At 33.1% G+C, this 22,071-nt stretch overlaps 2 long non-coding RNA genes across 2 annotated transcripts; both read right to left on the minus strand.

Annotated features, from left to right (window-relative positions):
* Nucleotides 1–2,533: 2,533 nt before the first annotated feature.
* LOC136854889 (uncharacterized) lies at nt 2,534–6,365 on the minus strand. Its single transcript, XR_010857824.1, has 2 exons — nt 6,291–6,365; nt 2,534–5,690 (listed from the first exon to the last, which is right to left on the minus strand). It is a non-coding gene; the product is annotated as an uncharacterized lncRNA (long non-coding RNA).
* Nucleotides 6,366–6,822: 457 nt separating this feature from the next.
* LOC136854890 (uncharacterized) lies at nt 6,823–10,326 on the minus strand. The gene is made up of 3 exons (XR_010857825.1): nt 10,006–10,326; nt 9,063–9,225; nt 6,823–7,640 (listed from the first exon to the last, which is right to left on the minus strand). It is a non-coding gene; the product is annotated as an uncharacterized lncRNA (long non-coding RNA).
* Nucleotides 10,327–22,071: the final 11,745 nt, after the last annotated feature.

A 22,071-nucleotide genomic window follows, 5' to 3' on the forward strand; every position in this document is an offset into this window, starting at 1 on the left:
CAGCTTCTGACAGTCAATCAGGTCCAACATCAGAACAAATAAATTCTGTCCAAGAAAATAAGCTTTCTAATTTCAGTAACTGATGTTCTGCAGATTAAATTTTCTACATTAACACACCACATTTACATGAAGTTGCCCAGGAAAAAATACGTTAAAGACAAAATCTAATAATCAACGTCTAAGTAAAATGTGACCATTCAAAATGCATACTTCCCCAAATTAATTTTTCTTAATAAATAAGAGAAGAATTTCAAGTAGTAATTCACTTTGAATATTTTTTATGCATGACTATGCTCAGTAATTTTAGTCAATTCTCCATTGAGAAAGTAAGCCAATCTTAGATATAAAATCCTGAAGACAGATTACATAGGCCTATTCACAAAAATTTGAAAGTACATCTGTCTACAGAGGTCTAAGGTAAGAGTTGTATCCATTACAGAGCTAATCATCAAAGGCTAACACATTTTAAAATACATGTATTGTAATCTCTTGTCTTTTGTTTAATGTATTTCATTTTCTACGAGGTTTACCAGTACAAGACTCGAGTTCTGTATAATGACGCCGGAGAAAATCTACAATGAAATCACAAAAGAAAACTGAAAATAAAATGTCATAATGCATGAAATCTTAAAAGACTTTCCCCAATGTTATTCACAGAGCTAGGTTTCTTTGGCATTATGCATCTGTTTGGTACAAAATTCTAGCAGTAAAAACCTACAGGTTCTTTCCATGTCAAGAAAGCATCTGCTTCCGTACAAATACAGCCATAAGACTGAGGCTAAGGCTGTTCTGTGGTAACCTTAACCTTACTAAACCTTCCTTGGAATTCCTGTGCATAAAACTTATTTTACATTTGAATGGGTCTAACAATCTTCAGCAACGCCAGAGTAAAAGGAATACACTGGGAAAGACACATGGGAAACAGGCCTTATCCCATCTCAGCAATCCGCTGTCAACTTATAAAACAGCCCTTTGAGTCAGCTTCGGAACTAATGACTGACCACTTATAATACCTCCTGCTGAGGACACTTCCTCCTCAGGGCATTACAATGCTGGCTCGAAGGAGTCCTTTATTTCAAGTCTTTCCAGTTGTGTTTACAAAAATTATTCCCAGTTTACAATCTATACAATGTAATACAAGACTTCTGTACTTCAACTTGTGTTCCTTAATTACGAATAAATCTTACAGTTTTCTTTACATCCAAGTTTATAAATTTTCAAATACACTGTTCTAGTTCTCACTATGTTCTCAGCATAAAAGCATAAAGACTCCCTGCTCAATAATTAACAATAAGACACTCAAATCTTAAATCACTGTATAAAACATTTACAGCACAAAAAGTTTAGAAGACTAAAACTTGAGAATTCACTTAGAAATATGGTGATGAACACAAATAAGTTCACACCCTGACAACCTAAGATCCAAATATCTGTAATTATGAAACTGCTGAACATCTGTAAGTTTTAAGGGTAAGCGTGTCGAGAGCGAGAATTTTAATAGTGACGTACTTAATCCCTGTAACTGGAAGCAACTCCAAAAGCCCCCTTAATGGTATGTAGTATGTGCTTGGATAGAGGGGTTTTAGCAAATCAATTCAAGCGTGCAAGACTCGTCTTGCAAGGTGTGTCAAGTGTGCAACGGTGCTTTAAAGCATACAAGGCGTAATGTGAAGTGATGTTTCAGAGGACCATAAAGAGACTGGCAAAGCATAAAATGTGCAGGACTGCCTCATTAAAAAATATGAGAGAGAGAGAGAGAGAGAGAGAGGGAGAGAGAGAGAGAGAGAGAGAGAGAGAGAGAGAGAGAGAGAGAGCTTTTAGAGAGAGAGAGAGAAGGAATGCCTTGAAGGAATGCCTTGAACGTAGCGTATCTTTCAACAGAAATTAAAGTACAGTCAGAACACAGAGTGAAGAATAAGCATTAGCAATTTCTAACTTAGTCATAACAATTTAGAAAAATATTACATTTTTATGCGTAGTTTCTACTGCTTATATCAACTGAAACATGTTGCCACTTCAGATTTCTGCAAACACTGACTTATGGGGACAATTTGTGTGGCTACAACACCCAAAACTTAGTTCATCAAACCTTGACTGTAATATCCACCTGGGATACTATAATGAAGGAAGTACTGTAATGGATATTTTCATATTCTTAAATTTTTGGTACCACTAATCTTTTAATTGTCTTTAAGCTTTTTTTTTGTTGTGCTGAGAAATAACAGGGGCATAAGTTACCTACTAAAGTTGAATGAAGGTTATGAGACTTGATGTGAACTGAGCAAAAATCTGAAGTACAGAAGTTCTTGTACTACACCAAAATCAACGTACAATTCGTATTACAAAATATTCCCATTTTAAAAGTTACATCTTAACAAACAGTTAATTGAATTTTGATCTGATCATTATTAATACTCAAATTAATGGGAAACTCAATGTTAACATTACGCAAAGAAAGGATTTATACCTAACCTTACAAAAAATAAAAATCCACATATTTCAAGACACTGTTGCATCAAGTTTTAAAATTGACAAAACCTGTAACTCTGACAAATCAAATGTCAGTTTCTCAAACAATTTACATTAACAAAGCCGATAGCATCTATGACACATGTTGTCAAACAGTGACCAAACCAGTTTACTTCCTAAGTCAAGACAGAACTCTTCTGATAAGAAAGTGCTTTTGATAAATATTCAGAATTTCCTTGGCTAATTGTTTACACGGCTTTATTTCAGGTCATTCTCAGGGAAAGCATGCCTATAACCAAAATCCTTAAACGTCAAAATATCTTCCTTTCACTTTGTATCAATTACAGGTAGTCTCTTTCCACACAGATCCTAAACTTCTTGAACCTAAATTGACTCTAATCTACATCTTTCATGGAAAATCACTTCCTCCACCGGAACCTTACAAGGAAGATGTATGATTCGCTTAATAGTATCAGTTAATTAAATAGCTGTCACTCTATTGGCTAATAAGTCCACTAGGAAATGAACCTCCCTTGTACAACAAAAGCTCGGACAATATTTAGTCTCATATAGTGAAAAATACTGATTAGTTCTCAAGATGATTTTAATCATCCTTGAAAGTCTACCTATCAATGTACCTAGAAAATCTACATATCAATGTACCTACAGTCTAATATCAATGTACCTACAAAGTCTACCTATCAATGTGCCTAGAAGATCTACAAATCAATGTACCTACATATCAATGTACCTACAGTCTACATATCAATGTACCTACAAAGTCTATGTACCCTACAAAGTCTACCTATTACTGTACCTAGAAAGTCTACTGTACCTATTAATGTAACTTTAAGAATAAGTTCGTCTCATAAATGAGAAAGCTTATTAATTCATATATTAAAAATATATAAAAATATCCAAACATATAAAAAAGAGAACTTCAAGAAGTTTACTTATTCATATACCTGAGTTACCATTGTTAAAAACACCTACCCATTTTAAAAGCAACACTTTGAATTTCAGTTGACTTCAAATTCCCTTCTCCAAAATATCATCTTGGGAAAAAATTATCTTTGATATCACATTCAAGTAATGCCTAATTAATTTAACTACAGCAAGACTCCCTTAAGTGTAAATTTACTTACTGCATCACTTTCCTACAACTGTCAACATTAAAAAATATGGTCTCAAAGTTATACTTCTAATTTGGAACCTCCACATGTTGGCAGTGTCTTGAAATATGCAGAGTTTGCAACTTTTTATTAATTTACAGTTGATGTTTATCAAGACACATTATTTCCATGGGAAAGTTTGCACAAATTTAAGAGTATTATTCAGTCACTTGATACTGTGGCAAATTTTCTGTTTATCAACAAAATCGAGATAAAAATTAATAGGCTAAATTTTGAGATATTTCCTATCCTAGAATGTTGACATGTAAAAATGCCAGGCTGTGATATCTCTCCTGTATTAAAGCCTGTATGTAACTAAGTCTTACAGTAAAAGTACAGTGCCGTTTAAGTAATATTACAACGACAAGTTTTAAAAACTATTAAGAACATAATTCTCAAGGAACTCGGACATAAATCAACAACTGAAACAGTGTGGAATTAGGCTACTAGAAATATAGAAGCTTGGATTGCCATACACTACCATACTGGAAGCTAGCTTAACAATACATTTAAAACTTATTGAGAAAAACCATCAAGAATCATTTGTACCGTAGCCAAAAATATTACCAAATATATGAAGTTAAAACCTAATAGGTTTTGTTCCACAAAGCTATTCCTAACTATACTGACTACCGAGAATACATTCCATACAGTCAATAAAACTGTTCTGATAAGCTATTTGGGAAAATGACAAAGTAATCAGAATAGCCTTCTATTAACCTCATGTAAACTTTGTGCCCTAGCAAGTAAGCACTGAATAATAACCTATTGGATACTGAAAAGAAATTACAAGTTATTTCAATAGAAAGTCAATTACTGACAAGTGATAATAAACTAAGTTAACAAAAAGTTTCCTTTAAACATACTAGACTTCTCGACACAAAACTTTTGAAAATCCATTCATGACTATCCGATAACTGATTTGAGGTGATGATAATTTTACATCAAACGCAACGTAACTTGAAGAGACCTTAACTACCTGGTAGCAGATTACCATTATTATAGGCAATATTTATCAAAGAAACTTGTTTAGACAGCGCACATCAAGAAATTTACTGAATTACCTGACAGCTAATTTAAACCCACAGGACAGTTACTTAAAATAATTTATGTAAATTTTATCATAACAAACAGTCTAAAAGATATTAAACAGCCAAAAATCTTCTGTACTACAAACTACGTACAGTATCTTGAAACATAATAAGCTACATGACAGTCAATACTGAAATATGAAACTTAAAAACTATATGTATCATGAATCATAACAAGGTAACCCAATAGCTGATGTTAAACTGATACAAAACCTAGGAATACAATGAATCTGGAAAGAGATAGAGGAATTGAAAGCAAACCGATATGAAATTGTAAGAAAAACCACCTGTATCCTCAAACAATCGAAGTCTACAGATATCAGACAATATAAAATCTATATATTTAGTATAAATATATAAACCGCATAATACATACCTATTCGTTAGCTAATATTAAAGTAACAAGAAATGAACGTGTAATATATATCATGAATCCTATTAACTACCCGAGAGTCGATAATAAACTAACAGCACATTCAGGCAAAATAGTATCCTGGACTGTAATGAGCTACCTCTTATGTTAAACACTTTGACAGTTCCTACTCTGAAATTACAAAAAGCAAGGGCAAACTTAACTGAACATTTGGTCAGTGGGCACACTTATGACCCTGATAAACTAAGAATTGCACAATACTGTACTATAAATTCGACTCTATCCTAGTTTTTAGTCAAAGGTGGCAGGATTACATTTGGTATGACTATGTCCAACATAAATGTTAATGGGACCATTTTTCTACTTCATATTTTACATTACCAGCAGGTAAAATTTGTGAATAACCACACTCTGACAAATTATACAGGTTTACAAAATACAACTTGTAGTTGCCTCTTGAAGTTTACGTTCTTGAAAAGCAGACACCTGTGGTGTCTGTTCCTTAAGTTTATGTTCTTGTAAAGCAGAAACTTGTGGTGACCGTTCAATCTGTCCCATGAACGCTCACAGGCTGTGGATATTTTCCTGAGGGGATGAGGCGGAGTTAATGACAGGCCACCTGGGATCTTTTGGCTTACAAGTTATTAAGATACAATCAGTTATAATCAGGCCCCAAGCATCCTATAACTAGGGGCCCCTTTTACTAAGAAGGTCACAAATGCAACAGGGTTTTTACAAACTTTGTGAAATTAAATTTTATTTCAACACAACTATAGTAAATATTAACGTAATTGAATATTGAGCTGGAGTGCAAAAAGTGATGGAGGCTTATTTCAAGATTCAATGAACAAATTACAGTTAATAGTTCTATATGTTGTTTAGATTGTTAATTTGATTAGAGTAAATAACATTCTTTTTATTTCAAGTTTCAATATGCCAGTCATAGTAAATAGTTCTGTATGTTAACTATATTATCATTTAGAGAATGTCCCACTTAACCTAACCTAACTCAACTGCTTAAACTGTAGCACCTGAAATAAAATCTCTGATTAGGTCCTAACATTGGCAATTCAGTGCCTTACGACTTTACAGAAACTTCAGAATTATTACCAATATTTTAAAAAAAAATCAGTTTTTTATATATATAATATCACAAAATATTTTTTTCTTTCTAAAGAGTTTTACCTTCATTATGAGACAAGCAACCTTCCAATTGACCAAACGGTGCTGTGAAGGTTTGGTTCCAATTCAGATCTCAATCTGGAATAGAATGTGGTCCTTTAGTATAATTTATACAAGATCACAGGTATTCCAACCAATATTACAAGATATTTTTAAGATTTGGATGCTACATGAAAAACAAAATTCTAATTTTTAGTTCACACACACCCTCACTTAAGGTTTTCACTAACAGTATTAAAACCAGGATGAATATGGTAATTCTCGCCCTAGTCACTTTTGCATTGTTTAATCTGACCACACGCAAGATAAAGCTGGCTTCAGTGCTGTATAAACTTATTGAGCTTTCATTCATTGTATATACAAATACTTCTGTAATGTCACTGTTATGAAATGACTGATTTCATTGTAGCAAGAAAAATATTTCTGCATTCATAGTAACCTTTTTGTTACAATGGATCTGAGGATTTTAATAATGAACTTTTCCAAGAATATTACACCAGATAAAATAATGAAAGTTCATAATTCATAAACTTACACATTTCAATGATCACTGGTTGACCCCTGTCCTACTGCGTTTATTTCTCAATTTCGAAGTTGAAATGCAAGTCCCGTAGTTGACTTACAAGGTCATTTTCAGTGCAAAGTGAAGGCATCTCAGTACATCTATAAAAGCATTTTGATACAACTCGTGTAACTCAGATAAGAATAGTTTACCACTGAAATTTTATTTGTTCAGACATCTATGAGTTTTTTTTATTAAAACAGTTATGTCTGCATTATGTGACAACCTAGTGCATTGATTTTATGAATAAAAATGTTTAAATCTATAACTTACTTATTGATCTGTGATTCTAGTGACAACCTAGTGCATTGATTTTATGAATAAAAATGTTTAAATCTATAACTTGCTTATTGATCTGTGATTCTAATCTATTCCCCTCCCCAAAAAAAGTAAGTACTAACAAGCTTAAGAAATAGTGTCTTTATATTAAAAATTTACTGATGAAATTGTATATTTTACAAGCTGAATGTCAAATTTATGACAAGGTTAGAAAGTAGCGAAAGCTTTAAGTGATCAAAATTGTCCAATTACCACTAGAGTTTCATAACAATACAGCTTGCAATTGGGCCTCTCAACACCTTTGCTTTACCAAAGGACATTTCTCAGTTTGTGTGAGTGTTAGACTGATAAGTTTCAACTGGATTTAGCATTCTGTAGGAGAACAGTAGTGATTTCAGTTGTACTCTAAAACTAAACTCACTCATGTTTTGTAGGAACTTTTGAATTGTATCAAACTGTCTTTATGGATAGAATGTACTGGAATAACCCTAAAACCTGAAGTATAGCCATGCCTGAAAAAAGGAATTTATGTTAATTACAAATATAGTTTGATTTAAATATGTGTGAAGTGTGTGAGTTCTCACTTACAAAGAAACTGGTCTACAGTACACTATTTCTTAGGTCACAAGGCTATGGCACTATGGAAATCAACCCTAACAGTTTTTTTATACAAAAGTTCCAAAATTCAAGTCAAAAAGCTAATGGGTAACTCTTCATATACACACTCACTCAGGCATTGGTGCTACATTATCACCCTTTTTGAATTACGGTGAGTAACATGAAAAAAATCTAGTTCAGTACAGCTGAAAGGGTTATTATTACAACTGATCTTGAATTTGTCTAACAGTTTTGTCTTCACACAAGAATTACAAATCCCTGTAGAAATATATGCAAAGACTACCATTTCATTTTGGAAAACTGCTTACATTTAAGGTGCATGATAGCTCAAAAAAACACTTGGTAAGCTGATACACAGCACACCTTCACTACCATTTGCTTATAACAAAATAATACTTAATTAGTTACAAAAAATGCATCAGCTCTCTTATTACAAGATCTTGTGATATATTTTAACTTGCAATAATGTAAAAAATTCATCACATTTTGATGTGTTACTACCCAATACAGGAGGTAACATTTTTGCGTAATTAATCATCGACTGGAAATCACACGGCCAATTTTAACCTAATTCACTCTAGACCTTTTCATCAACCATTAATTCTTTCAAAACCTGAATACAATATCACTACTTTATTAGCAGTCTGATTATAAATTCTTAAAATACTTTTACTCTAATTCAGCTTCAGTCATATTTATCTAACCCAAGCTGAGAACGTCTAATGTTCAAGAACTAGCATTCAAGAAATATTTCAGCAATACATTGTCAACTGTCCTCTACTGCGAATTTCAGCATAAATATGATTTACTTTCACTACAAAATGACCTGGTAGTAATGACTTGACAGCTGCAATAAGATCGAGTTATACCTATTCTGCATTTGAATGGTCTTGTTTTATTCAAAATAATAATGCAGTTCCTTCTAGCCTAGCTGGCCTATCCAATCCCACAGGTGAAGACCTGCTATCTAAATGCACATTACAGCAGGAGTGCTAATAGGCTATTACTGCTATGGTTCCATTAGGCATCGTGGTGCTAGGTTTGTGCGTACATCGGCTAGGCTATACCATTTAAAGCACCTCTCCCTCTTTGCCAACACCTCAGTAAAGACGCTGACTCGCTATCTGCCTACTGAGGTTTCCTTTGTCCTGTGCAACTTGTAAAAACAAAAAAATTGCCAATTTTATACACAAACCTTAACCTACTCTACCTTCCACCTCCTACGGGTATAGTACCTCTGGGTAAACATTTTTAATGTTTGTAAAACTAGTATGTAGCTTAAAATCTCCAAATATCACCTTTTCTCTTTCCTTTACCTAATACTGTTTTCATTCTGAAGCTTCCTCAGTCACTTTCACCAGAGGCTTCGCTTGGAAGCTGTTTCAATACTGCGTAGGGCTGCTCCATCCCAGCTGCTCCATCCAGGCTACTCCATCCAGGCTACTCCATCCAGGCTGCTCCAACTCACTCCTAAGGCTCCTGTAAAAGAATAAAAAGCATCAGACTACAATGGACTCGACTAAATTATCCTACAATCATATCAAAGGATTTAAACTTTCAGGCCACAGGAATTAGGGGCGACCTTGCTCCACTTATCAAGGACATCTGGCTGGGGACCTTCTAATACAGCCAAAATCTAGGCTACCGTAGTTTAACCTAATCTAGAATATTACCGAGTATTATTATGGTACTTTTAAGTATAATTAATCTTCAATAAGATGCCTTAGCACTTACGGGATAAGATATGACTGGGCGAATATGGCCGATTTGGGTCTGTTAAGGGCAAACTTTCGTGACCTTTTTTTTTTTTTTTAAACAATTTTGTACACTTTTTTTTTGAAGGTTACATTTACATAAGCCTTTGTTTTACTTAACAAAACTATCAATGAACTTCTAAACATTAGCACTTAAAAGGCAATAAACATGACAGCGAATATATGACCGATTAGGACAATCAGTTAAAGGCAAACTTTCCTGTGCCTTGTTTCTTAGTTTGACACTTTTTTGGCAAGTTACGTTTATATAACACTTTCATTCACTTAAAAAAAGTACGAATAAATTTCTAAACTTTAGCACTTAAAGGGTAATATACATGACTGCGTGAATATATGGCCGATTAGGACACAAAGTTAAAAGGCAAACTTTCCTGGTCCTTTTTTCGTATTTTGACACTTTTTTTGGCAACTTACGTTTATATGCCACTTTCATTTACTCAACATAAGTACCAATAAACTTCTAATGCACTTGGAAGAGACTTACCTTCGGTATATTATGGAAGAATTATCGATTAATCTAAACAGTAACTCAGCAGATTCTGAAGGCGATTTGACAGCTGACATGTCAGTGACAGTCGTGACTTCACACAATAACAGCACTGAACAGCTGATTAATAAAAGACCAATATAACAAAAATAATAATAAAATAGGCGTTAAAGCGTCAATAAATTGTATAAAAATGAACTTTACACAAACATTCATCATCAAATTAAGTTAGATTTTCGCTAAAACTTGAAAAAAGTAACTTTAAATATCACTTCTAAATAAATACTGCATCAGGAGATCGTCCCACGAACGAGAATTATTTAAAAAGTTCAATTTCAGTGAAATTATTTAATAAATTTCTATTTAGCGTTTTCGAAATATTTTCGTATTTAATTTTGGGTTTTTGGAAATGTGAGACAACGCTACTATAGACATCTATTGACACATAAAGTAACTATAAAATGAAAATAAATATTAAATAGTAACTGGCAACTTTATTTGTTTACTCTGTGGATTTAACCCTCAATTTTACGTAATATGTGAAAAATTCTATAAGAATTTTTATAGGGAATAGATGATAAATAAATTATAATTTTCTCTTATGATAAATATTATTCACTTTCGCCTCAAAAACTGTATAAATAATTAAAATTAAAAACATTAAATAGCAACTATCATGATTCGGAGTTTTAAAATTTAAGACTATTGTCTTATCTTTCAAATTTCATTTAGAAAAATATTTCTATTAAACTGGTAAACAAAATTAGAATAAATTATTCAAAATATTGCTATTTTATGCCAATAAGTTGTATTATTAGCGTATTTCACTTTAAAACAAGAAATATTAAAGATATTTTCCTATACAGATCTGGTAAAACAATCAGGCAGACGAATTTTGAAACTTGACGCACGAATTAAAGTAAAACACATAAAAATATTTAAAACTCTTTATATATGCAACGTTGGTCATAGATTTTAATTATAATAAATTATTATAAACATTTGCCTCTCAAAAGTTAGATATAACTAAGAAATTAGACATTTTATGAAGCTTTCGTGAAGTTGTCTTGTAATAGAATCGACAGACGTCATAAAAAATGGGAAACAGGCCTAAAGTTTAAATACAATAACATTAGAATCGTCACTAAGAAAATTACGTCAATTTGGATTGAATAGCTAATAATATGACTAAAAATGTATTAAAAGCATATAAGTGAGTCAGAACTAGGCTAATTAGATGTTCAATATAAAATAATGATAAAAATAGTTACATGGCTGTCTCTTGCAAATACATAAGAAATTGCCGTTGATTTTCAAGAATGTTTCAAGAGATTCCTCTGTTTAATATATGATACTAATTATGAAATATATAACGCCTCATTATCTATGAATATTTGCGAGTAAATCTGACAGATATTAGTAAGAGAATTATACATAAAATCATGATTGGCAACTTTTTGCAACGGATTAACTTGAAACATTTTGTTATATGATCATTTGCGGTTAAAATCATTCCAACTAAGATATATTAAAACAAAAATGTAACAAATATAAGATATTAAAATGAAAAATTTATTATTTTTATATTTTTACGATTTCGTTGTATTGTCGTATATTTATTTTAGGCCTGTTTCCCTGCAAGAAATTCGTCTGCTCGGTCTCGTCAGCTGATTATCCTAAAATAATTGACTATTGTCTTTTTCTTTCATAAACCAATTAATAAATCACATTTTTATTATTACTTACAAGAATTGTATTAAATCATTATTTAATAAGATCACAATACCATGAATACCTAATTTTACCAAAAAAAATAAATAATCTCTTAAGATTTCTGCTGTAAACATCTTGGTAACACAAACTCAGCAGACGAATTACTGAAAATTAAAAAAAAAATATGAACTTTTGATAAACTTCACGTCCATTAAATATATCAAGAAGTGTTGTTTTAATACGTACATACATCGTACATATATACTGCACATACACCATACATACATACATCATTCATACACAGCTATCAGCAAAATTAAGCAAAATTCCATCTGGTCACAGTACCCTGGCTGGAGACTACCAAGAAGTCTCTCTCTCTCTCTCTCTCTCTCTCTCTCTCTCTCTCTCTCTCTCTCTCTCTCTCTCTCCCCCTCTCTCTGCTATTTAACATAACTTGAGTTGAAATACTGTTTTTATCCTTGACCAAATGAGTGTCCTGGCAAGTTCAACTTTCTATTAAACTGATATTTCTTGGTGATTTGTTCTGCCTTTGAATTCATATAAAGAAACTGAAGGTCTCATTCAGCTCAAAAGGGAAAAGGTAACTCCCAATTAGATGCCAGAACTGGACGAGGAAGGAACAGTTTGGGTATGTTCATTAAGAAGTGGGTATGTTTCTGTAGGCCTAAGCTGAGGATTATATGTCCTGGTTGTCAGTCGATTCATGTGGGTCATAGTTACGGGTGTAAAGACAGAGAGAGAGAGAGAGAGAGAGAGAGAGAGAGAGAGAGGGGGAGAGATACTCCATCAAAATGTATGTTGACATATCATAACTTTCAACAAGTGACCTCGACGAGGCAATTCTCAGCAGAATCTCTCTCTCTCTCTCTCTCTCTCTCTCTCTCTCTCTCTCTCTCTCTCTCTCTCTCTCTCTCTCTCATAACAGGCATAGTAATTATTATTGTTATTCTTATCATTTCTAATAAGGATTACTTTTTGATACACAGAGCAGCCTAACAGTCATTTATGCAGCAATAATAATAATAATAATAATAATAATAATAATAATAATAATAATAATAATAATAATAATAATAATAATAATAATAATAAACTTGAAAGAATAAATGGTTTATCTCACCTCTCTGTCACAGTAAATATTCCATCTTCACAGAGAAGGTCCTTTCAGTTTCACCCCTAAAAACACACTATTCTAATCCAAACAGAATACACACGGTACACACAAAACACGTTTAAAGTCTCATACAATGGGACACACATTTAAACACACATTCTGAAACACACGTTTAAAGTCTCAGCCAATAAGAGAAGGTTAGGAAATACAGAAAGCTCTCACTTGTTAAAAAAATAAATAAATTATAATAAAAATATATTAAAATGCAAGAATAGCATTAGTAATACAATGCACCTTAGCCTAATTGCACAGTAAAGAATATCTTGCAATGCTTGAACTGAGCAGTAGATAGTACAAGAAATTTTCTGTAGATTCTGTTTTTCTTGAGGCAGTAGATTCTAGATTCACAACTTGAAAATTTTCTTGGGCAGTAGATTCTGAGTTGGGTATAATTTCACACAACTTGAAAAGTTTCCTTGTAGACAGTAGAGTTTTCTTCTGAGCTGGGTACACAATAATCCAAACAACTGAGTTGGGTACAAAATAATAAGTTTTCTTGGGCAGTAGATTCTGAGCTGGGTATAATTTTACACAACTTGAAAGTTTTCTGGGGTAGCAGATTCTGAACTGGGTATGATTTAAAATTATCCTCTCATAACTGATTTGGGCAGCAGTTTTCTGGGGTAGATTCCAGTATGATTTACATGAAAGACCAGAAAGTAAAGAAATTGCCATATTCTTCTGAGGAAGTAGATTCTGAGTTGGGTACACTTCGCACAACCTGAAAATAATCACTAAAATAACTTTAACAATGACCCTCTCATAACTGATTTGCAACCCCTAGCGTAGAGACGACCCGAGGATGTTGACCCCAACCTGATACCATCGCAAGCAATGGATTCCCAACGGTCATTCTGAATGCAAACCATATTAATTTCTTTCAAGTCGAAGTTCTTCCTTCGCTTCCAAAGATGGTGCTTAAACCGCTTGAAGGAGCCGAGGTATAACTACCCTCGAAAATTTAATATCTATGCAAATGTCTGCCCTCGATTGAAAAAAATCCCAAGTTCTTTTGCAGATTATATTGAAGTTCTCTTCATCTGAAGGCGGTATGTTTTCAAAGGCCAGACTCCATTAAGAGCGAATCTAGACGTTTGCATGTGTATGTTTTTGTATGTTACGCCAGGTTTTAATCTTTATCAGTAATTCTAAATCCATTATATATGTCAAGATTCAGTGCGCTTTCAGTTCACAATCATGTCAAAATGATGTACATGTTTTGATCGTTTAAGAACCTATAAAAACCTATAAAAAAAACTAGATTAAATTCAGGTTCACATACTCTGAAGAACCTATAGTATAGTAAGCTCTTACTACTACGCCATTCATAGAATCTCATTCAGGATTTTAAGCCTCCATTCATAAATTGATTGTGAAATAAACTTTACCATTTTAAATTTTACACTATTTTTCTTGGCTGACATTTTTCATGGAACATTGAACTTATTTATCGAAATACTGTAAAAAAAAAAATGTAAATATGTTTGTGGAATGAGAAAGATACTTTCGCATTAGTTAAAGTCAGACATGTGTACAATTCCATCCATACACATGTTTATTATACATGTGTACCTATACATGTGTACACAGTACGCGTGTGTTGTGTATTTCACTTACAATAAAGAAACGAAACGATGGAATGAATAACTAAGTGAATAATCTGGATAATCAGGAAGTAACATAATTAGGAATAAGGAACAAGCAGAATTATAAGTGAATTCAAATGAAGAAAATAAAAGAATATCATAAAAGACAGTTGGCGCATGCGCGATAAAAAAAAAAGTAAAAAAATGCGCCGAGTTTTCTTCGGCGCAATCGAGTTTTCTTTACAGCGTATAATCAAGGCCACCGAAAACAGATCTATCTTTCGGTGGTCTCGGTATAATGCTGCATGAGCCGCGGTCCATGAAACTTTAACCACGGTCTGGTGGTGGCCTTCTCTATATTATAGCCAGACGCACGATTATGAAAAACTTTAATCTTAAATAAAATCAAAACTAATGTGGCTAGAGGGCTGCAATTTAGTGTGTTTGATGATTGGAGGGTGGATGATCAACGTACCAATTTGCAGCCCTCTAGCCTCAGTAGTTTTCAAGATCTGAGGGCGGACAGGAAAAGTGCGGACGGACAGACAAAGCCGGCACAATAGTTTTCATTTACAGAAAACTAAAAAAATGGCTTAAATGAAGATATGAAATCTTGCGCCTTCCCCGGAAAAAATGGAGAATTTAATTAATTTCACTGTGCAAGGTCAAAGGCTTGTAATTAGAAGCTGGACATTCGCGAGGAAATTCGCGATTCAGATCAAATTTAAAGCCGATTATTGCTTTCGCGAAGCTTTGTATAAAAGCTTAATATGAAGCTTAATTACTTGATAATTTGTTAATATCGAAGAGATTTGAGAATTAGTTTTTTTTTTAAATCGCCGAAATGACTGATTCTGTTATTTTATTTTCTTGTGTATTGTTGGGTATCATTGTATATCATATCTTTGTGTGTGTAAAACTCTTGTGTACTGTATTGTGTATTATGTATATGAACATACCTACACGCATGTATATGTATATGTATATATATATATATATATATATATATATATATATATATATATATATATATATATATATATATATATATATATATACATATATATTTCTGATTTTCGGGATCGAACCCAGTCCTTCAGTTGAAAGTAAAGACCTGGATTCGATCCCGTTTGGGTCAGAAATGTATTCTGTTCTACACATGATTGTGTTGATTATATATATATATATATATATATATATATATATATATATATATATATATATAGAGAGAGAGAGAGAGAGAGAGAGAGAGAGAGAGAGAGAGAGAGAGAGAGAGAGAGAGAGTCCAGTCACTAGCACCGAGGTTCGGCCATGGCTAGGTGATTATAAGATAAATATACTTGCAATATACTTACTCTTAATACTCATGATATGCTAATGCATAAATCTCTCTCCACTATTTTCTGCAGTAATAAAAATGAATATCCACCAATTTACCTGAGCGTACTTGTCCAATACCTGTCCATTCCACGTGAATGAACACCTCATCGTTCGTATTACAAACTGACAACACTGCAATATCGTGTATCATTCTCGTATCGTTTTCCCGGAATACAAAATATGTCCCGATGTGACGGATGGAATATTGGTACGTGTATACTTCAAGTAAAACTGACAATGTGATACACGTATTAATCTCGTCCACCCCTTTCGTACGAGATGAGGCTTGATGACTGATAACTCCACGGACCAAAATAATAGAATGATATTGGAATATTCCGAGTCATTATGAGGTTTGAATCATTGGATTTTCTGAAGTTCAAACTTAATTCAAAAGATTTCATTTTTTCATTTTTGTGTAGACAAAAATAATAAGAATGCATGAATGCATAGGCATGATAACAGTGAACTGAATACCTGTGCATTTGTGTATATGTGCATTTTATGCAGCATAGAGCTTACTTACCAAGAAAAATAGGAATTCACGCATCAGCAGACAGTTTGCCATACTTTTGTGAACCTCTGAGAAGACATGTTTTGTTGTACTTGCTCGACCATACTCAAAATAAACAAAGAGATGGAGGGAATTTATTTGTTTTTCTCATGCAGAGGTTCATCTCATAATTCCTTTTTCTTTGATGCTGCTTTGTTATCTTTTCCCGGGGAGAGAGAGAGAGAGAGAGAGAGAGAGAGAGAGAGAGAGAGAGAGAGAGAGAGAGAGAGAGATGGTATAACAGGTAAATTTTTCAAAAATGGTGTATGGTTACCTTACAGAGATTATGTCATATATATAAATACACTGAGAGAGAGAGAGAGAGAGAGAGAGAGAGAGAGAGAGAGAGAGAGAGAGAGAGAGAGCTTTTGATCCACCACACAAAAGGCAACCCAGCTATAAACTATTAAAAATGTCATCATGGGTCAATGAAAAGACTTTAGGTATTAGAACCTTACCCAGAGAAGGGTTATTCCCATACGTATCATGCATCAAACATCCACCGATATTCACTTCCACTTTGCAACACGCCCTGAGGATGGCGTATGCTAAGCACACACGAAAGCCCCAAGTACTCATATTGCTTCTCCATTTCCTGCTGGCCTCTGTCGTCCATTCGAAGTCCATTTAATCCAGCGACCACTTGGTGGTCTGGCTAATGGAATTTCCGGCTGGAATGGAGCCTATAGGTGATAGTATACCGGATGATTTTGGGCTGTGATCAAAATCGTCAGTACTCTTGTTGGGGGAATGGAATCATTATGCTTTAGTTTCCCTTATTGGTTTTTTCTTGTTAGTGCTTTGATGCCTCCAGAATCTATATTATTATTATTATTATTATTATTATTATTATTATTATTATTATTATTATTATTATTATTATTATTATTATTATTATTATTAAGTTTTCACAAGGGCTGAAAGCATCCACAGAGGAAATTATGTTGAGACGATATATATATATATATATATATGTATATCTATCTATCTACCTCAGTGGTCTGGTAAAACTAAGGTATACTTAACTTATCTATATATAAATGTATGTATACTGTATACACACACATACATATATATATAAATACACATTTATATGTATATATGGATTTATATATATGTATATGTATGTATGTATATATATATGTGTGTGTGTGTGAATGCAGATGTACTTACAAAAATCACACTATCTTAGAAACACGTACACACGCAAAAAATACTTTGTAACATGGCACACACATACACACACACACAAACACACACTTACACACACACACCTATCTTAACGCTCTATCTAAACTTCTATCTACTGTAAAAGAACTCACACACCAAAAAAAAAAACAGCTTTGAAATACCTCAAGTGAACTTGCCTCACTAATGAGTGAGGAAGGTTGGAGGGAGGAAGGAAGAGACACCTCAGCTAGAACCTCATTAGGCAAAAGGAGAGACAAAACTCTCTCTTTTTCTCACTAATTACACAAATACTGTTGTTGTCAACTTCCTTTTTTTCTGTTTTTATTTATTTATTTTTTAGTTATTTGTTTTTTTGTACGTCTTATCCGTCTGGGTTTTCAGGTGCGCGCATGCGCGTGCATAGGGATGTATTTTGGACTTGGAAGGGAAAGTCCAGAACTTCTATACAGTTAATTAAATTTCTTCTTGGGTTTTGGACTTAGAAGGGAAAGTCCGAAAGTTCTATACAGTTAATCAAATGATTTCTTCTTTGTTTTTGGACTTGGAAGGGAAAGTCCAGAACTTCTATACAGTTAATCAAATTATTTCATCTTTGTTTTTGGACTTGGAAGGGAAAGTCCAGAACTTCTACACAGCTAATCAAATGATTTCATCTTTGTTTTTGGACTTGGAAGGGAAAATCCGGAAGTTTTATACAGTTAATTAGACTAATTTTTATTAGGTTTTGGACTTAGAAGGGAAAGGCCAACAATTCTGTACAGATGATTCATTCCTCTTGGATTTTGGACTTAGAAGGGAAAGTCCAAAACTTCTATAGTTTAATTAATTCTTGATTTTTGGACTGAAAGAAAAAGTCCTCGTCTTCTTTATAGTAAATTAAATTCTGTGGACTTAGAGATGAAAGTCCAAAACGTCCATACATTTAATTAAATTATTTCTTCTTTGTTTTGGACTTAATAGAAAAGTCCAAAACTTATACACAGTTAAATAATTCCTCGTGGTTTTGGACTAAAAGAGAAAGTCCACATCTTTACGATTCATTAATTCCCGTGGACTTAGAAGGGAAAGTCCAAAAGAATCTCAAGTAATGACAACAGTGTACCGCGTGAGGTAACACTGAGTTACCATGGCAACGGTACCAGCGAAGGCTTTAAGGCTTGACTTTCTAAATAAAACCACTACTTTACAATGGCCAAATACTCACCAAAAAAGAAAGTCTAGAGTGAAAGTACGTGCTTCCAAGGACTCGCTGGACATTGCTTTCCCTGTCGAAATGTGTCACGTCACAGAAGTTGTTATGAATCTCGTGGAAAATCACTAAATAATAAAGAACAACTGAAACTCGACGCAGACACTTGAGACCACTGTTGCCAACGGAGATTTTCCCAGGCACCCTACGCATGTACAGCATGTCTTGTGATATTGGATATTATGAAATTTCTTAGGAAGTACAAAATCTCTCTCTCTCTCTATAATATATATATATATATATATATATATATATATATATATATATATATTCTTACATACACAAACATATATATATATATATATATATATATATATATATATATATATATATATATATATATATATATATATATATATACATACAGTAAATCCTTCACAAATTCTATTCCTGTTCTATTTGCCTTTCTGTATATTTTTTTTTTCCCATCATCCTTTTTAAACTCTGCTAGCTAACAGCGCATTCTATTGTTTGCGAACCTCTTTTTTCAGCCATTTAACTTTTCCGTTAATTAAGTTTCCAGCCAGAAAAAATGTATCAGATTTTTAAATTTCCTATTCAAGTATTAATTGGGTTCCGAGTATATGCATTGTTATCCAATTTTCCAGTCGTTTTTTTCATTGGGGGGGGATGGGCAGTTTTCCCCACCAATTTTTTTGGGGGGAGCGGCGTTGGGCGGGGGCGGTCGGGTTTATAGATCTCGTTATCAGATTTGAATTTTTTCATGGAAAGGAATTTCAGTTCCGAGTCATTTTTGTATTTGTTGATTTAACATTTGAAGTATTTAACAGTTACATCTCCATGTTAAATTCACTAAGAATTTCGCATCTGTGATTTTAACATATTTCAAGTATTTAACAGTTATATATTTATATTATTTCCATTAATAATTTTTATGATCGTAGTATTATCAATATTCTCTATGTTCTACTGATGTTATGCACATACGAGATTTCTGTGAATTATCATCATTGCTAAATATTTATTATTATTATTATTATTATTATTATTATTATTATTATTATTATTATTATTATTATTATATTATTATTATTATTATTATTATTATTATTATTATTGTGTATATAGATAAATCACGACTTTAACATGGCTGACATGTTAACATTATTGCATTTGTGCATTTTTAAATAATAATAATAATAATAATAATAATAATAATAATAATAATAATAATAATAATAATGGTGAAGAAATCCACAATAGTGGTGTAAATGTGAACATATATATTAGAAATATATATACAAAATTTTGTATATATTTTTTAATATATATTTACATTTACACAACTCTGGATTTCTTCACCATTTTTAGCGACTCATGCTATTACGAGGTTCTTTTATGAATAATAATAATAATAATAATAATAATAATAATAATAATAATAATAATAATAATTTAGGAGCACAAACTCGAAAGAAATACACAATGAACATAACAGATAAAATAAGCAACAAGGAACATATAAAAAAGAAAATACACATAGGAAAAACGTAAAGAAAACACGACAGATAAATAAGTAATAAGGAATAAATAAAAGAAATAAATAAAAACGGGAAAAAATGTAAACAAAACGAAAGGCTCCACCATCGTAAACACGCCACTCTCTCTCTCCCTGCTAGGTAGATTCAACAGTCAAATCTCCGGGCTATCGCACTGATCTTCTCCGGCGGACAATAGATCACGCCCCTGGGTTCTCAATCTGTTTGTCGAACCCGTGGGGGGCTGGGGGGAGGGGAATGGGGTATCTTTGTTGTTGTTGCTAGAGGCACCGGTCACCAGTCACGCCTTTGCCCCATGCCCTGGGAGATTCCAGGAGAAAGTTGCGATGGAAAGTTCCTGGAATTTCGTAAGAACCCGAAGCTAAGTTTGTTGAGAGAGAGAGAGAGAGAGAGAGAGAGAGAGAGAGAGAGAGAGAGAGAGAGAAACACCATACCAGCATCCCTGGCACTTGTACTAAAAGACCACAGTTGAGAGAGAGAGAGAGAGAGAGAGAGAGAGAGAGAGAGAGAGAGAGAGAGAGAGAGAGAGAGAGATATCGTTTATGAAATAAAAATCTTACCTTTCTCAATAATTTTTTAGACATCGTATGAGTGTGTGTGTGTGTGTGTGTGTGTGTGTGTGTGTGTGTGTGTGTGTGAGAGAGAGAGAGAGAGAGAGAGAGAGAGAGAGAGAGAGAGAGACCATATTGGCATCTCTGCTGAATAGGAACTCCTCACCAGCATCTGTGAAGCCCCATCAAAAGGAAAGGAAGAAAAAAGTCTTACTTTATGAGAAGTGGCTAATTAAGATTCAAGATATCGCCGACGGGCTTAATACCAGCAGCTTCATTTCGTCCGAGGAATAATTAGGAATGCTTATTTTTCTATTTTTTCTCTCTCTTTTTTTCTTTAATGCGAGATAGCCAAGTCTTCACGCAAATAAGTTCGCGACTGAATGCAGATGAATTTTCAAGTTCTTGATAACTTTTGCTCTCATGGCTGAATTGAACTGAATATTGGATTTAGGCAAAAGGTCAAGTACTGGGACCTATGAGGTCATTCACCGCTGAAAGGGAAATTGACAGTAAAAAGGTTTGAAAGGTGTAACAGGAGAGTAAAAAGGTTTGAAAGGTGTAACAGGAGAGTAAAAAGGTTTGAAACGTGTAACAGGAGAGTAAAAAGGTTTGAAAGGTGCAACAGGAGCTTAAAAAGGTTTGAAAGGTGTAACAGGAGAGTAAAAAGGTTTGAAAGGTGTAACAGAAGAGTAAAAAGGTTTGAAAGGTGTAACAGGAGAGTAGAAAGATTTGAAAGGTGTAACTCTTTTTATTGTCATTAGACTCAAATTTTTTTCATTGCCATTATACTTACTAAAAGTTTTTATCGTCATTATACTAAAAGTTTTTCAGTCATTATACTAAAAGTTTTTCAGTCATTATACTAAAATTTTTCATTATCATTATACTTACTTAAAGTTTTTTATTGCAATTATACTTATCAAAAGCTTTTTATCGTCAATTTATACTTAAAGTTTTTTCTTGTCATTATACTTACTCAAAGTTTTTTAATCGTCATTATACTTACTAAAGGTTATTTTTGTTATGCTTACTTAGTTGGAGGTCGGCGAAAAGTACCATTTTACAGACAAAGAGAGAGAGAGAGAGAGAGAGAGAGAGAGAGAGAGAGAGAGAGAGAGAGAG

This window comes from Macrobrachium rosenbergii, chromosome 30, assembly GCF_040412425.1.
Source record: "Macrobrachium rosenbergii isolate ZJJX-2024 chromosome 30, ASM4041242v1, whole genome shotgun sequence".
Taxonomy (NCBI): domain Eukaryota; kingdom Metazoa; phylum Arthropoda; class Malacostraca; order Decapoda; family Palaemonidae; genus Macrobrachium; species Macrobrachium rosenbergii.